Source organism: Lissotriton helveticus, chromosome 9 (genome assembly GCF_964261635.1).
Source record: "Lissotriton helveticus chromosome 9, aLisHel1.1, whole genome shotgun sequence".
In the NCBI taxonomy this organism is placed as follows: domain Eukaryota; kingdom Metazoa; phylum Chordata; class Amphibia; order Caudata; family Salamandridae; genus Lissotriton; species Lissotriton helveticus.
In genome coordinates, this window is record NC_136070.1 from 1,016,215,563 (window position 1) to 1,016,229,629 (window position 14,067).

General features: G+C 44.0%; 1 protein-coding gene across 1 annotated transcript in view; it reads left to right on the forward strand.

Moving 5' to 3' along the window:
• The window catches only part of LRFN1 (leucine rich repeat and fibronectin type III domain containing 1), an 805,820-nt gene that overhangs the window by 614,876 nt on the left and 176,877 nt on the right, over positions 1-14,067 (forward strand). The window lies entirely within an intron of this gene.

The window sequence follows — 14,067 nt, forward strand, 5'->3', positions numbered from 1 at the left end:
GGAACAACCGGATTGATATAACACTGAGAAGTCGCTCAACACACTACTTTGGAGACATATCAAACAGTGACACAGACCACACAGAGGAAGCCGAGACCAGTCTACTCAATGGTCATGATGAAAATACCAAACACCGGCGAGGGGACAAGTCACGTTATATTCGGAAACTAACATACTACTCTGGAGAACCATCAAGCAGAGACACAGATCGCACAGAGGAGACCGACGACTACACTGGAGAACCATCAAGCAGAGACACAGATCGCACAGAAGAGACCGACGACAGTCGACTCAACGGTTATGAGGAAAGGACCAAACACAGGCGAGGGGACAAGCCACGCCATCCCCAGAAACCAAGAGACACATACCCTCGAATAACTCAAGACGCATACACTCAAGCCATCTGTGATCAGGAGAAAACAGAGAAGAGTCGAACATTATCTCAAGACCAAACCAAGGAAGTAAATACGGGGCTAGCAAACAAACCCGTCACAACAATAACACAAAAGAATGTGTCATCGCTTCAAGAGATGCACCCAGAGGAGTATCTCCTCGACAGCGTCGACTCTAGGAGTGCGTCATCGACCGATTCAGAAAGCATGTCCGGACAATCACTTAAATCAACAGAATCCTGGTACCGACAACGGTCACGGTGTCCACCACTTGAAAACACAGGGGGAGCAAAGACCGTCGTTCCTGTCCGAGACAACACACCTCAGGCCAACAACCGGCAATGCCTGAACTCTCCACAAGACAACATGCCACGCCAGCCCCAGGAACATCATGACGTGAAGAATATACCGTCACCGCTGAAGGGGTCAGCAAGGCTTACACAAAAGGGACACAAAAAAGCACAGATGCCGGTGACTGTACCCACTGGGCGGGAAGGGACCACCCAGTCACCCTACCCAGAGGGGCCAACCCGTTGGGAAAAAGAGGTCACTATCATCAGTCAGAAGGGAAACGTACACCTGGGTTATCTAGTATGCCTGTCCACGGACAGGAGGACAGGGAGGCCCCTGACCGAATAAGACAACGAGAAATAGAAGTGCATGCAGGCGCTCGGAAGAAAACTAAAACAACGGACACACGTGTAAGAGATCAATTGCCACTTAAACAAGAACTACAAAAGAAAACGGACAGCCGACGTCTAGCGGAGCCATCAACAGCCACATCACAAGAAGCGACACTCCTGTCAAGACAGCCAGAAGGACACAATGAAGTATCCCCAACAGACTGCACCCTGCTGACACCTGAGAAACAGACCGAGCTTGAGTCTGTAATGGAGATGTGTTTCATGACTCAAACAGGCGGGCCGCAGCCCTGTGCAGCTGACCAAGGAACTATAGACGCTTTTGAGAATCAACTTTGTTTGTTAACAAGGGGGGAGATGTCGTGTCGTGATGCAGTCTAGTGGTTGGGGGGTGGAGCTAGGTAGGAGGAACAGGAATGGGAGGGACAAGGACCGAGGGGCAGTTGGGATGTAGACACGGAGGAATAAAGAAGTGTCTCCCACCATCAGCGCGGCTCCTGTGTCTTCCTTAAATGGGGGGCGCGACACGCATGATGGTTTGGCTGTCCTGAGACGGCCGGCCAAACCTTCAGCACACTGACCACAGTGCAAAAACTCCTCCACAAGCCTGTCATCTCTGGCCCCGCCCCCAAGCCTCGGTTCTGATAGCCAAAATAAAACGGCTGCTAGTAGGGGGTTTGGTGATCCTCAGCCATAGCGGAGGAGCTGCCGTTGTAATTATGCACCAGAATGTTTATTATGCAGTGAAAGTGGTCAATCCATAATTATTCTGAAAAAGTCATGGTTGCAGAATCTAATCATTCCAGCAGCCATGTATAAGTCTGACATACTTATTACCGGGGATGCTACAATTACTTTTTTTCTGGTATGCTGCTACTAATATCTCTTGTACTAATGGTAGGGTGGTATTAGCAGTGCCTGACAACAGATATCTATTCTAAACAAGCAAACAATGTTTTGTGTTGTTTAAGCCCTCACTCTCTTGTTCTTGTGTCTTGCGATGGTACAGGAACACAATCATTTTTTTTACAACAGCACCACACATACGGTGCAGTAACAACAAAGAAAGAATATAGGTTTGAACTAAGGAGGTCCACATGATCCTATAATTCTGGGTAATTAGACTTGTTTACTTGCATGTGCCAGTGAAATGACCCCCTAAATTGGCTCTGTTGTATAAGATGTATTTCTGCATCTTGTGGGTTTTCTGTCTTAGATTCTATCCCAACCTGCATGTTGGTTACTGAAATAATATGGAAACAGCCTTCTCTTCAAAGTGCATGACACCTGCTCACTAGCAATGATGTTCTTAGTCATAGGGCAAAGTCTTTCTGATCTCATACCATCTCTATAGGGATAGAAAGGAACTGTAAGATTAAGGGACTGATTACGAGTCTTGTGGTCCATGGACCACCAGACTCGCAGGGGCGCAGCAGAGGTGGTTTTCGACTACCCTATTACAAGTAGGAGGGTTGGACCACAATTGCGCCGCTTCAACCGCCGTGGCGCAATGGTCTTGAGGCCACAATATACTTGGCGGGACCGCTGCGGTTCCACCAATCATGTTGAAAGTTTCCTCTCTGTCATGGTTTTCATAGTGTTTCCTCCTCCATGAAAACTGTAGCGGAGAGGAAACAGTAGGGGCCCCACTGGGCCTCCTGTTGCCTCTGGGCCATGGGGTACATGCAGGGAGACACATGTTGTGCCCCCCTTTGTGTATGCACCCCAGTACCTGCATGGCATGGACTACACCAGGCACTGTCTTTGATGTTCCCATTGGGGTGCCTATTTCATAGGTACCACCTTGGGAATGCCAAACAACCGCCTGCCAGTGACTTGAAAAGTCATAATATGTGGTGTGCACCGGTTTGGCGATCTGGCAGCATAGCTGTCCCTCCACTGCACTGCCAAACTCACTATCAGGCCCTAAGTATCTTTGCATTGCTCACGCAGAGAGCGCTGTCCATGCTTCTGACCATGCTCTCAATAGCGTAGTATCCTAAAATGTGCTCTCACAATCTAAACAAAGCATCTCCTTCCTGTCTTTTCAGGTCAGTGGTTCAGAATCTCTCCACATGTGCTGTCATTTGTCACTTGCTCCGTCTTGTGTGCATACAGGACTGTGACACCATGCACAGTCACACTCGGAGGTCTCTATTTATGCTATCTTCTTATCTCGCGGAGTGGCTTTTTTTTAACTCGACAGTAACTCTTAGACAAAGTGCCAGTACAAACCTGCAGTCTCCTTTCCAATGGGTCACATTACCAACACAAACCACTACAAAGAATTTTGTGGTTCATTGTTGTAATCCAAAACCAAATTCTGAATCAAGAGAGATATAAACATCACTCTGAACCTCACCATACAAGCCAGATAATATCTCACATCTTTCTTGCCTTCCTCTGTGGTGTCAGAGAGAAAGTGAGACCTGGAGGGGGTAGGACATGTAACGGTCTGGAAACATTTGAGGGTAAAAGTAAGGGTGCAGAGCCATGGAAATGGGATTCGTCCCAATGCTGTCTGAACAGCGATTCCCACAGCCTTCACAAAAAAAACAAAGGCTGTTGATGCTGTCTTCACTGTCCAGAGGAGGTCTGAAATGCCCTAACAGATTTAAAGGCATCACAATTAAGCTGAAAACCCACTCTGGGCTGGGGCTTCCAGCTCACCCTAGCCTTACTGTGTGATATCAGCTCTTCACTGGATGACCGTGAAAACAGTTATGATATAGTGCGGCACACTATGGTGGTTTGAGAATCTGCTACATGCTAAGACGTGAGTCCCATGCTCTCCACACCACTGGAGTCAAGCTATCCTGGCTGAAGACGGCTGACAGCCAGAAACCGGTCCTTGGATGCTTGATTCCGGTCCAGGAAAGACATGGCTTGGTAGTTCGGGCTGGACTGTTCCTATGAGGCACAGGGTCAAGGCTGATTTGCATATGGCCATGTCTGAACTGGGGTGGTGTGGAGTGCAAACAAACGATGGATTTAGGCCCAGATCTCTGTACTGGGGTGAATGTATGACATTGTTCTGCATTCTGTCCATCAACTGTTGTTTTGCACATGCTAAGTTACAGCAACAAAATCCACGATAAGAGCTCAACTCTGGTTCTCAAGCACAACGTGAAAATACTACTGCCACAGACCACATGACAAACACACACTTCTGCCTACTCATGGGCAGGAAGCGCTATAGAAAAAGCTTTCTGTTACTGCACCTTGGTGTGTAGTGAAGCAAAATGAATGAGAAATATATATGATTTTGTCCCGCTTCCATTGTGAGGTGTGGAGTAATGTTCTCTTCTTTTAGTTGGCTTGACTTGGAAGTAGGTCTTACATTACAAGAACTAACTAGAACCTGGCAGATATGTTTAGAAAATGTTACAGATATATATAATCAAGCCATTGAGGTAAAGCAAATCTATTGCATATTATTTGAATTTCATCAAGGTAGCATGACAGTGAGACTGCAGGTTTTGAAGTTGATGCATCCTCTATATGGCACTGGAATAAAATGTGGTGCCAGAGCAAAAGAAAAGGGAGATTTGTGCCGAGGGGTAGAGGAAAACGTCTGGGCATATTGTGAGTGCCTTTAATGCTATTAGTTAGTTTACTTGGCACTTGGGACACAACTGGGGAAAATCTGAGGAGGTGGGTATATCATATTAAGAGGCCTAATGGATTAAGAGGTGGTGAGATGGCATTTAATTTAGTGACAATTGTATCATTAAAATATTTAGCGATTGTATTGCAGATTAGTAGGACCAAGGAGCATGAGTAATTTTTTTATATGTGGCGAAAGGTACTCCAGTGGCAAACAGTGCAATTTTCTTGTGTTGGTATTGAACTTGCCATGCCTAGAAAGGATCACAGCATGGTAACATCTTGGGGAGTGGGCAAGTGGGTGACAATGTTTGCACCTTGTCTGGGTTGGAGTAATTCTCCCATCAGAAAATATGCACAAGAAAGGTTGAGTTTAATTTTGTGAAAGTTACACTTCGCAGCGGTCAGAGTGAGACCTGCATCAGCAAGCAGCTAGCAGACTTGGTTAAGGGCTTTGTTGTGTTCTTCTTGTTTGCTCCCAAAAAGCTGTATGTCAACACTGTAATTGAAAGCTTGAGCAACAGGTTGATTTACTCTGCAATTAAAGTCCTGAAATATCTCTGCAGGCAAAAATACTCTAAAACCCAGTCTTTTTATAGCTGAACAAAACAACATGAGTCAAAAAGTTAGTAAGAAACGTGCAGTTCTCCTCCAGCTCGAGTAGATGATATCCTTTGTTCAGGTCAAGACAGGAAAACACTTTGACTCCTTTCAATTGCATGATCATGTCGACGATGTGTGGACCAGGGTGTATCTCACTCTCAATGGCTTTGTTTGCCTGGCTCATACAATGCAAATGTGCACTGTTTCGCGACTTTCCTTTTTCGGTACAACTACTATGGGTGAAACCCATGGTGTAGAGCCTGTGGAACGCTCATTGGTGCCATGTTTTAAAAGTGCTTTCAACTCTTTCTCTACAGCTACTTGTAAATGGGAAGCAAGTCTATGATGTCGCTGAGCCACAGGGCGAATGTCTTCATTGATGTCAAGCTATCCTTTCATTTTCTTGAGTTTTCCCAGGCCATGAAACAACAATGGGAACTAGCTGGTTATCCCAGACTGAGCACAGAGGCTGCAGTTGAGGAATATCAAGCCCATGTCATCGGCAGTGGCAAAACTGAGCAAGCAGGCACTTGACGAAGTCCCTTGTAGAACATGAATGGTGACTCGCATTGACTCCTTTAGGTGTTTCATTGTCTCTATGAACAATCCTTGGCTTTGGAGTGACTCAGAAGCTGCCCAAGTATACACCTTTGTGCCTGATGAAGTTAGGCGACGCTGTTAAATTTTTCCACTCGCTTGATATTTATAGACGCACCCCTGTGTATGATAAAAGTTATGGGGTGATTGTTCACTTTCTATGTAATTTTGGGATAGTGTCCAAATGACGTTTGTCGCTTCATTTGATAAGCTGACTTTGAGCTGAAATTTAACTTACAGGCAGATAACTCCACATGTGCACGCCGTTCTTTGGTAGATATCATCAGCACACACTTCACTGAAACTCAGCAGTGTTGTCGAAGAGCCTTTGTACGATGAGCTTGACAGCGATTGATCTTGCCTGGTTTCTACTTGTCATTGCTGATGTTGTCTTTTGGTTTTGTGGCTGTGGCAAGAGTGCTTCTGGAATGTTCTTGAGTCTATCTTATCTTTCCATTGTGACAGATGATTTTTCTTTAGCTCAGCACACAGTTATGAAATAATTATTTGCAGATGTGCCCAATGGCTGGACATTCACCTTCATGAGGAAACAAAAATCCACTTTGGAAACATAACTTTGATTTCCTCAAAAACGTCAACTTACATGCATTTTGCTTTTGCTTGTGCTTGCTTTTCGCAGCCAAAGTCAATTCACTGTGGGCAGTTCCTGCTTCCATTTCAGCAGCTTGTCGGTCTGCTTGTACTTCTGTTCTTGCAGCCATCAACATTTTCTCCAAGCTGTGTGTTTCTTTTAACATGCACCTTCAAAACAAATCTGAAAGGCAGCCTTTAATGACTCTGAGGCGCATGGCTTCTTCATCTGTGAAATCACAGAATTTGCAATGATTAATGAGGTTATCAAGTCTTTCAACACATTTGCCTATTTTTTCACCAACCTGTTGTCATGCTTGGTTGAAGATATATCTTTCATAGTCGACATTTGGCATTGGGTTGAACTTGGCCTCCAACGCTTCTTTTACTTTCTGGTATGATATTGCATCAGTCAGTGAAACTTTCTATACTACTTCTTTCACTCCATCGCCTGCAAGGTTTTCATGTATTTGATTATCTTCTTTTCATCTTCTTCGTCTAGTGCATCTATGAAGTCATCAAATGTTTTGATCCACGCAGCCCACCTGGTATCAATGTTCTGTTTCTTAGAAGTGTTGAAGAGCAGTGATGGCTTCAGGAACACAGCTCTATTGTATTTTGCACTCTCCTTTTCTACCATTGAAAGCCCATGCTGTTCAGACAGCTTTCACTGTACTCGGCAAGTTCTGCAAGCACAACCCTTGTGCTTGAACTAGGGTCACCACGCCCGATCTGAGGTCATAGAATGCTTCACTTGTCTTTGACGGTGAGTAAATTCTCTGGTTTTTGAACCTGGGTGTCGCTGCCATTCTCTTTCTGCTTCAGCTGAGTAATTTTTCCGTATTCTGGATGTAGATCAGCGTTTCCATCAATCACTTCTACCGTGGTTTAAGAGTGTGTTATGAATGTCCTCCTCTGTAGGGCCAGCACTTTCTTCTTTTGCCATGTATGGGCTGAAGCAGGCCGTGACTTTGTATGTACCAGTCAAAGATTGCTTTGCATTCATTTGAAAGCAAAAAGAAGAGATGATGAGTGGAAGGCTGAACAATGCAAACATTCACCCCCAGTCACAGATCTGGGTTGAATCCATGACTTTTTTGCTCACCTTGGCACCTCAGTTTAGACCCAGCCATATGCAAATCACTCTTGACCCTGCTCTTCTTGAGAACAGTCCAGCCGAACTACCAAGCCAGGTCCTCCCTGGACTGGAAACAAGCATCCTGAGACAGTTTTGGCTAATCACCCCATATCAGCTAGGCTAGCTTGAATCGATAGGCTCAGTAAGCATGAGACCCTTTACACTTAGGGCAATAAAAGCACAAAGAACAGATGATGGACGGAATGTAGAACAATGCAAACATTCACCTCGAGTCATAGATCTGGGTTTTATTAAAAATATTTTTGCTCTCAATGCCACCCCAGTTTGGACCCAGCTGGACTGTTCCCATGAGGGTCAGGGTCGGGACTTATTTACATATGGCTGGGTTCAAACTAAAATGGCATGGTGAGCAACAAAACAATGGCTTTAGGCCCAGATCTCGATGTGAAAGTTTGACATTGTTCAGCATTCCGTCCATCAATTTTTCTTTTTGCATTTGTCACCTCGAGTGGGACGGGCATGCCCCAACTTGGGTCCCATCATCTCCATGACACTGAATTCAAGCTAGCCTGGCTGATGAGAGGTGATACCCTAGAGCCAGTCCCAGGATGCTTGTTTTCAGTCCAGGGAGGACCTGGCCTGGCAGTTTGGACTGGAATGTTCCCATGGGGATCAGGGTCAAGACTGATTTGCATATAGGTAGGTCCAAACTGAAATGGCATGGTGAGCAAAAAGATATGGATTCAGGGGCAGATGTCTGTACTGTGGGTAAATGTTTGACATTGTCCAGAATTCCGTCCATCAATTGTTCTTTTTGCATTTGTCACCCCGAGTGGGACAAGTATGCCCAGTTGTGGGTCGAGTACTCTCCATGCACTGGAATGAAGCAAGCCTGGCTGATGAGAGGTGATACCCCAAAACTGGTCCCAGAATGCTCGTTTCCGGTCCAGGAAGGACCTGGCCTGGCAGTTCAGGCTGGATTGTTCCCAAGGGAAGCAGGGTCATGACTGATTTTCATATGGTTGGGCCCAAACTGGAATAGCATGGTGAGCAAACAAATTATGGATTTATGCCCAGATCTCTGTACTGGGGCGAACGTTTGACATTGGTCAGCATTCCTTCCAGCAATTGTTTTATTTGCAGTTACATAGATTTGCGGCACACATGGCACACTCAAGCAGTTTGCCCTCACATTGCAACCTCTCAGGGAGAGCAGTCTTGTCTTCTTCGGGGCACGTTTCCACTACTCTTCGCCAGATATAGCGTCTTCCTGAACCCTGGAGCATGCAAATGAAATACGCCACTCAGTAGCTGCATTCAAATACTTCTTTATTCCTTAGCATACACTCATGCACTGTACATTATCTCATACTCAACATTAACCATACTCTAACACCTCCCCACATATCATGGGTTTCCTCGCCAAAGTCCACCCAGAACCACAAGAGTCTTGGAGAGTATAACATCAATAAGCTACAAACCCCTGAATGGTTTAATAATTTCTGGGCCCATAAGTGAGGTGCAGATTGAGTCATTATGGACAGTGAGAGCTGCACTCTTGAACTTCACATAGTATATCTCAGTGAGAAAAACTAAAAAAAAGTGATGGCTGGAGTACTTAAATCACTCTCTTCCAGTGGTAACGTGCTGGAATCCAACATCGACTAATACCAGTGTCTGAAATTATTGCAAGAATTTTAACCATCACTTCTATTTTCTCCAAGCTGTCACTGTCAGAATGATCTGTCTCGCCGCACAGAGAAGTCCCTGCTCTGACAGCAGAGGAGACAAGGGTTCACCGAGTTACATGAGTCAGACAGGCTAATTACCTAACTTTGGGTTGGTTCCAACAATCTGATTTCTTCTGATCTGTGCATTGATGGTTTTGCTGGCGAGCCACCTGCCACGCTCGAGTGTCCCCAGTGCCCTGTGGTGAACAGCAGCCGCCTCTAACCCTGATTTCCATTCATTAGTGAGGAAAAAATATTAACTCAAATCTACTGTTATCTCTCCTGTTTAAAGCGCGTTTGATATTCACACAGAATACATTTTTTTTTTTTAAACAGTCCTTGTTTATCCCCCAACCAATAAGGAGGTCAGGTCTCTTTTTGTGCACTGCACAGTAAAGAAACAGCATATGCACTACAGTGTAGTAGGCACATCAAAACCTGCCTTTATTGCTGTACTCGGTTATAACCTATCAGAGCAAAGCAGTATGGATTAATACAGCAACTGTCACCACATTTTAACAAAATAATGAATTTGAATAAAAAATATAAAAAACCTACTAAATTAGGCACGGTTTCATGTATAAGACCATTCTGAGCATGTGTATTATTTGTTTCAGAGTTTCTTCTCAAATAATGCTAGCAAAACTGAGGTGTGGAGAAGCATATGTACATAACAGTGAAAAATACCAGGAGCTAAAAATAGGCATTTATTTTCAGCAATGTATCTAAAGCGTGTTTTTGCATAACTGCAATGGCTCAAGAGGCCCTACTTTCACAACTACTCTAGATTGAGATATTTGAAAAAACTCTGCTTTGAATTGAATTGAATTGAAAATGAATTTATAGAACGCAACTAAACCCGAAGGCATCAAGGCGCTAAAGATGGTAAGACTGTTTGGTCAGAAGAGGAGTGGGAGCAGGTTATTGGTAAGCTTCCTGAAAAAGCCAGGTCTTAAGTGCTTTGCAAAAAAGGGCATGGGAAGCAAGCCCCTTGAGGTTTTATTAGAAGGCGAGTGACACCCTGCAAATAAACTAGAGGTATGATTCTTGGGTTAGCGCATGTATAAAGTGAGGGATGGAAGGAGCCTTAGGCCACACTCTGTTAGTGGCATCAAAAAGCTGCAAAAAGCCCACAAATACTTTTTGGGCATCGGAGGAGCACTCAAACAGGAACAATTATATTTTGCTTGGAGATTTGAAAATCCATGCAGTGTTCATGCATGCTTCATAAAGGTCGTCCTGGAGGTTTGCTTATAGATGCAGAGCAAATGGGAGACAACTTTGTAAAAGTAATTGGATCCAAGGAATTCCTTCAATAGTCTGAAAAGTAAACCACATGATTTAGTGTTATATCCTCTTGCCCTGTGTATGGATAACGATGCACGTTTCTGTATTGTGGAGTGGATGAGCTGTGGGTGTACCATTCCTGCTTGTTCTCCTGTTCATATTGCACTTCTTCCATTACCAAGTGCTGTTACCATTAACTAATTTAATGGTACTCAATTTACTGTCCTCAGTAGGATGTAAGTCTGAGTTGACCATGTCGGGATTCAAGTTTGTGACCAGCAAATCATTGCATGTTTCAGCAGTGAGAGTTCAAGTCCTGGTACCATCTTGCCGGTTCGATGGGTGAATGAGGTAAGCTGAAAAATTCTGGCACGACTGGTCAAGTGTGTTTACTTTGTGTTACGTGGAAGAAGACACTTATATGGTACCCAGACTTAAACCTGAACAATAAGTAGCCTCTGTTTGTACCTCCACAATTACTCTTTCGCTGATTAAATCATCATTGCCAAACAATGGAACTTCAGCACAGGGACCCATATTTATCTTTTTTTAAAAAATTTTTTTTATTGAAATCAGACATGATGGATTAGCGTACTTTAAAAATGCCAAATTATACAATAGGTAAGTTGAGGACAAATACAAAAAAATAAGATAAGCACAAATACAAGAAAATCAAATAAGCAAGAAGAGCAAAAGAAAGCATATCTTTCTGATCCTATCATTGAGTTGTACTTCCCTACAATCATGATACAATCTATTCCTTTACCCAACCCCTTTCTATTTCGTTCCTCCATCCAGACAATAAGTGGCTTCCAGACCTTCATACCTTTTTTCCTAGTTTTTAAACCTTTACATTTATATAAATCAATGTCTTGTTTCCCGATAAAAATGAATCGGTTTGGCCACTGATAGTATGTTGGTGGTTCAGGATCCTTCCATACTGTGGCAATCAGAAGTCCCCATATTTATCAAGGTTTTGCGTCACCTTTGCGCCACGCAAGGGGGGTACCAGAGCAACGCAAAACCTAAGTGAGATTTATCAAGCCACGCAAGGCCACCTTGTGTGGCCCTGCTTGGGTTGATAAATCAAGAGTAATGCAGGGCAGCGCAAATTGCTGCGTTACCTTTCCTCAGGGAGGCGTTCTGTGGTAGATCTGGGAGTGCATCAAAAGGCTACACTTCCCTTAGTGAGGTGTAACGAAGAGAAATGTCTTTATTTCTCCTCCAGCACACATAGAAGGAGGAAAATGCCTCTCAGGATTGTTTTTGTCCAGGAAGGATATCTTTCTGCACAAAAACTATCCTGCTTACAATGTAGGGACCTTTGCAACATGATGCAAGGGTACCTGCATTGGGGCTAGGTGGACAAAAGTTCACCAACATTAGAGAAGGTTAGGAATAAGCCATATAATGTTAAATATGGCACATTCCTGTCTCTTCCCTTTCACGCAGCGAGGTGACTTGCTGCATTGCGCTGCGTAAAAGATTGACAAATCTGCCCCAGTGTTTCTATGACAATCGTGCAAATGAACTGGTAGAAATCGGTGCCATTCAAGGTCACACAGAGGTCATTACAGTTGAGGCCCGAAATCACTCCCCAGTGATCCTCGTCAAATAAACTCATTAAACACGTCGACCACCCTCATCAATTAATCTTATAAGGCCCTTTTTGTATGTACTGGTATTTTTGTAGCACGAACCTAGCTAGGAAGTGACAGAGCACTACATGGGGAGTTAGGAGACAATATGTGGGGATTACACAAATACATTTCACACATTACATTTTTTTAGGCTCAGGGAGATTAAGTGATTTGCTCAGAATCACAGAATGCTGGGCCTAGTGCCAAGGTTGAGGATTCAGACCTTGGTACCCATGCTCTAAGGTCAGCAGCTCTAACTGCTAAGCCACATCATCTCCCTATTCATGTGAATCAAGCAACATCCCCTCTGCACGGGATTGCATCATGTTAAATAATAACCACAATGCACATGCAACCCTGACCATCATTTTATTTTACATTACAGGCAAGGGATATTCCATATTTCTTTTATGTGGATGTTCTACCTTTTGTTTTAGTCTTTGACACAAAGGAAAAACACAGATGATGTGCCTGGCAATATTCATTTTTAAAAAGTTTAATATCACCCAAGATGATTGTGTACAAAATAAAAGTAGTAGTTAAGAAGCTTACAGAGTCTCCACATTATTATTTAGATAAATCTAACTGAAACGTATCACACTCTCGTGCTACTCTCAGAGCACGATGGGCAATAATAACCCAATAATACCCCCAAAGAACTAGAGGCATATGTACAAGGGAAGTGGCAGATTGACGCCTCACTCCGCCACTTCAGAAACGCAGGGCTGCACCATATTTACAAGAATACGGTGCAGCCCTGCGCTTCCCCCTGTGATGGCAAAACACATAGCAGCCTAGCGCCAACGCGCGCTCCCTTGTACCATAGTGCAAGGGTGTCTGCGTGCAGGGGAAGAGGTCCCCCTTCCTGCACATAAGCAATCTTTATTTGCTTTTTTGTAACTTGTATGTGTGCTGCTTAATGCAGAACACATAGAAGTTGCAAAACAGCATTTAAAAAAAATGATTGTTTATGTGCAGGAAGGGGGACCTTCCTGTACATAAACAATCATTGGCCTTTTGCTGTTTTCACGTGTGCTGCATTGAAACAGCAAAAATAAGGACATTTCTACTCGTTGCGCCAGTGTAAGACCAGGGTTTCCCTGGTCTTAATTCTGGCACTACCTCCTATTTACGCCTCCCTAAATAGGGGCAGAGTCAGAATCAATGGGTGTTGCAGTGGAACGCCCACAGCAACACTCATTGCCCTCCCCTTTCACGTTAAGTATAGCGTGAAACGGGGCCTTATTTAAAAGGCAGCGTTAAGCCACATGAAGTGGCTTAATGCTGCCTTGTAAATAAGGCGATGCCCCTATCGCCACAGGAACGTCTGAAAAAGTGACGTTCGCTGGGCAATAGGAGCTTGTAAATATACCCTCCAGTCTCTTCTTGGTGTCCTGCATTGCTAGTCTGATTTGAACACTTTTGTCAGGTATGTTTTAAATTTCCAGTACCACACTGACTTTAAGAGTGGAAAATTGGACTGTAGTTGCCATTAAAGTGGGTGGAGACAAAAAAACATACAGGTGATGAGTGGTGAAAGTTGGCATAACAATGGTAAATGTGGAGAAAAGCAGGACCGCTTTTTCCTGTAACAGATGGCAGAATGACAGACCAGGGAATGTCCAAAAGTAGAGATTTTCTGTTTTCACTCTATTTGCAACTTAGTAAACCAAGAGCTCGTTTAAAAACACCTATGTGCACACTCTACTATCGTCATTTTGTTCACGCCATTTAATTCTCCATGCTCAGTAATTCCTGCAGGTGTCTTCATTTAAGCTGCTATTTAAAAAAAATAAAAAATATATGTGCTTTGTAGCGTCTCAAAGCGCCTCGAAGGAACTGCAAAGTGTGATAATGGCTGTTCAGGTCATCCGGTGGCTT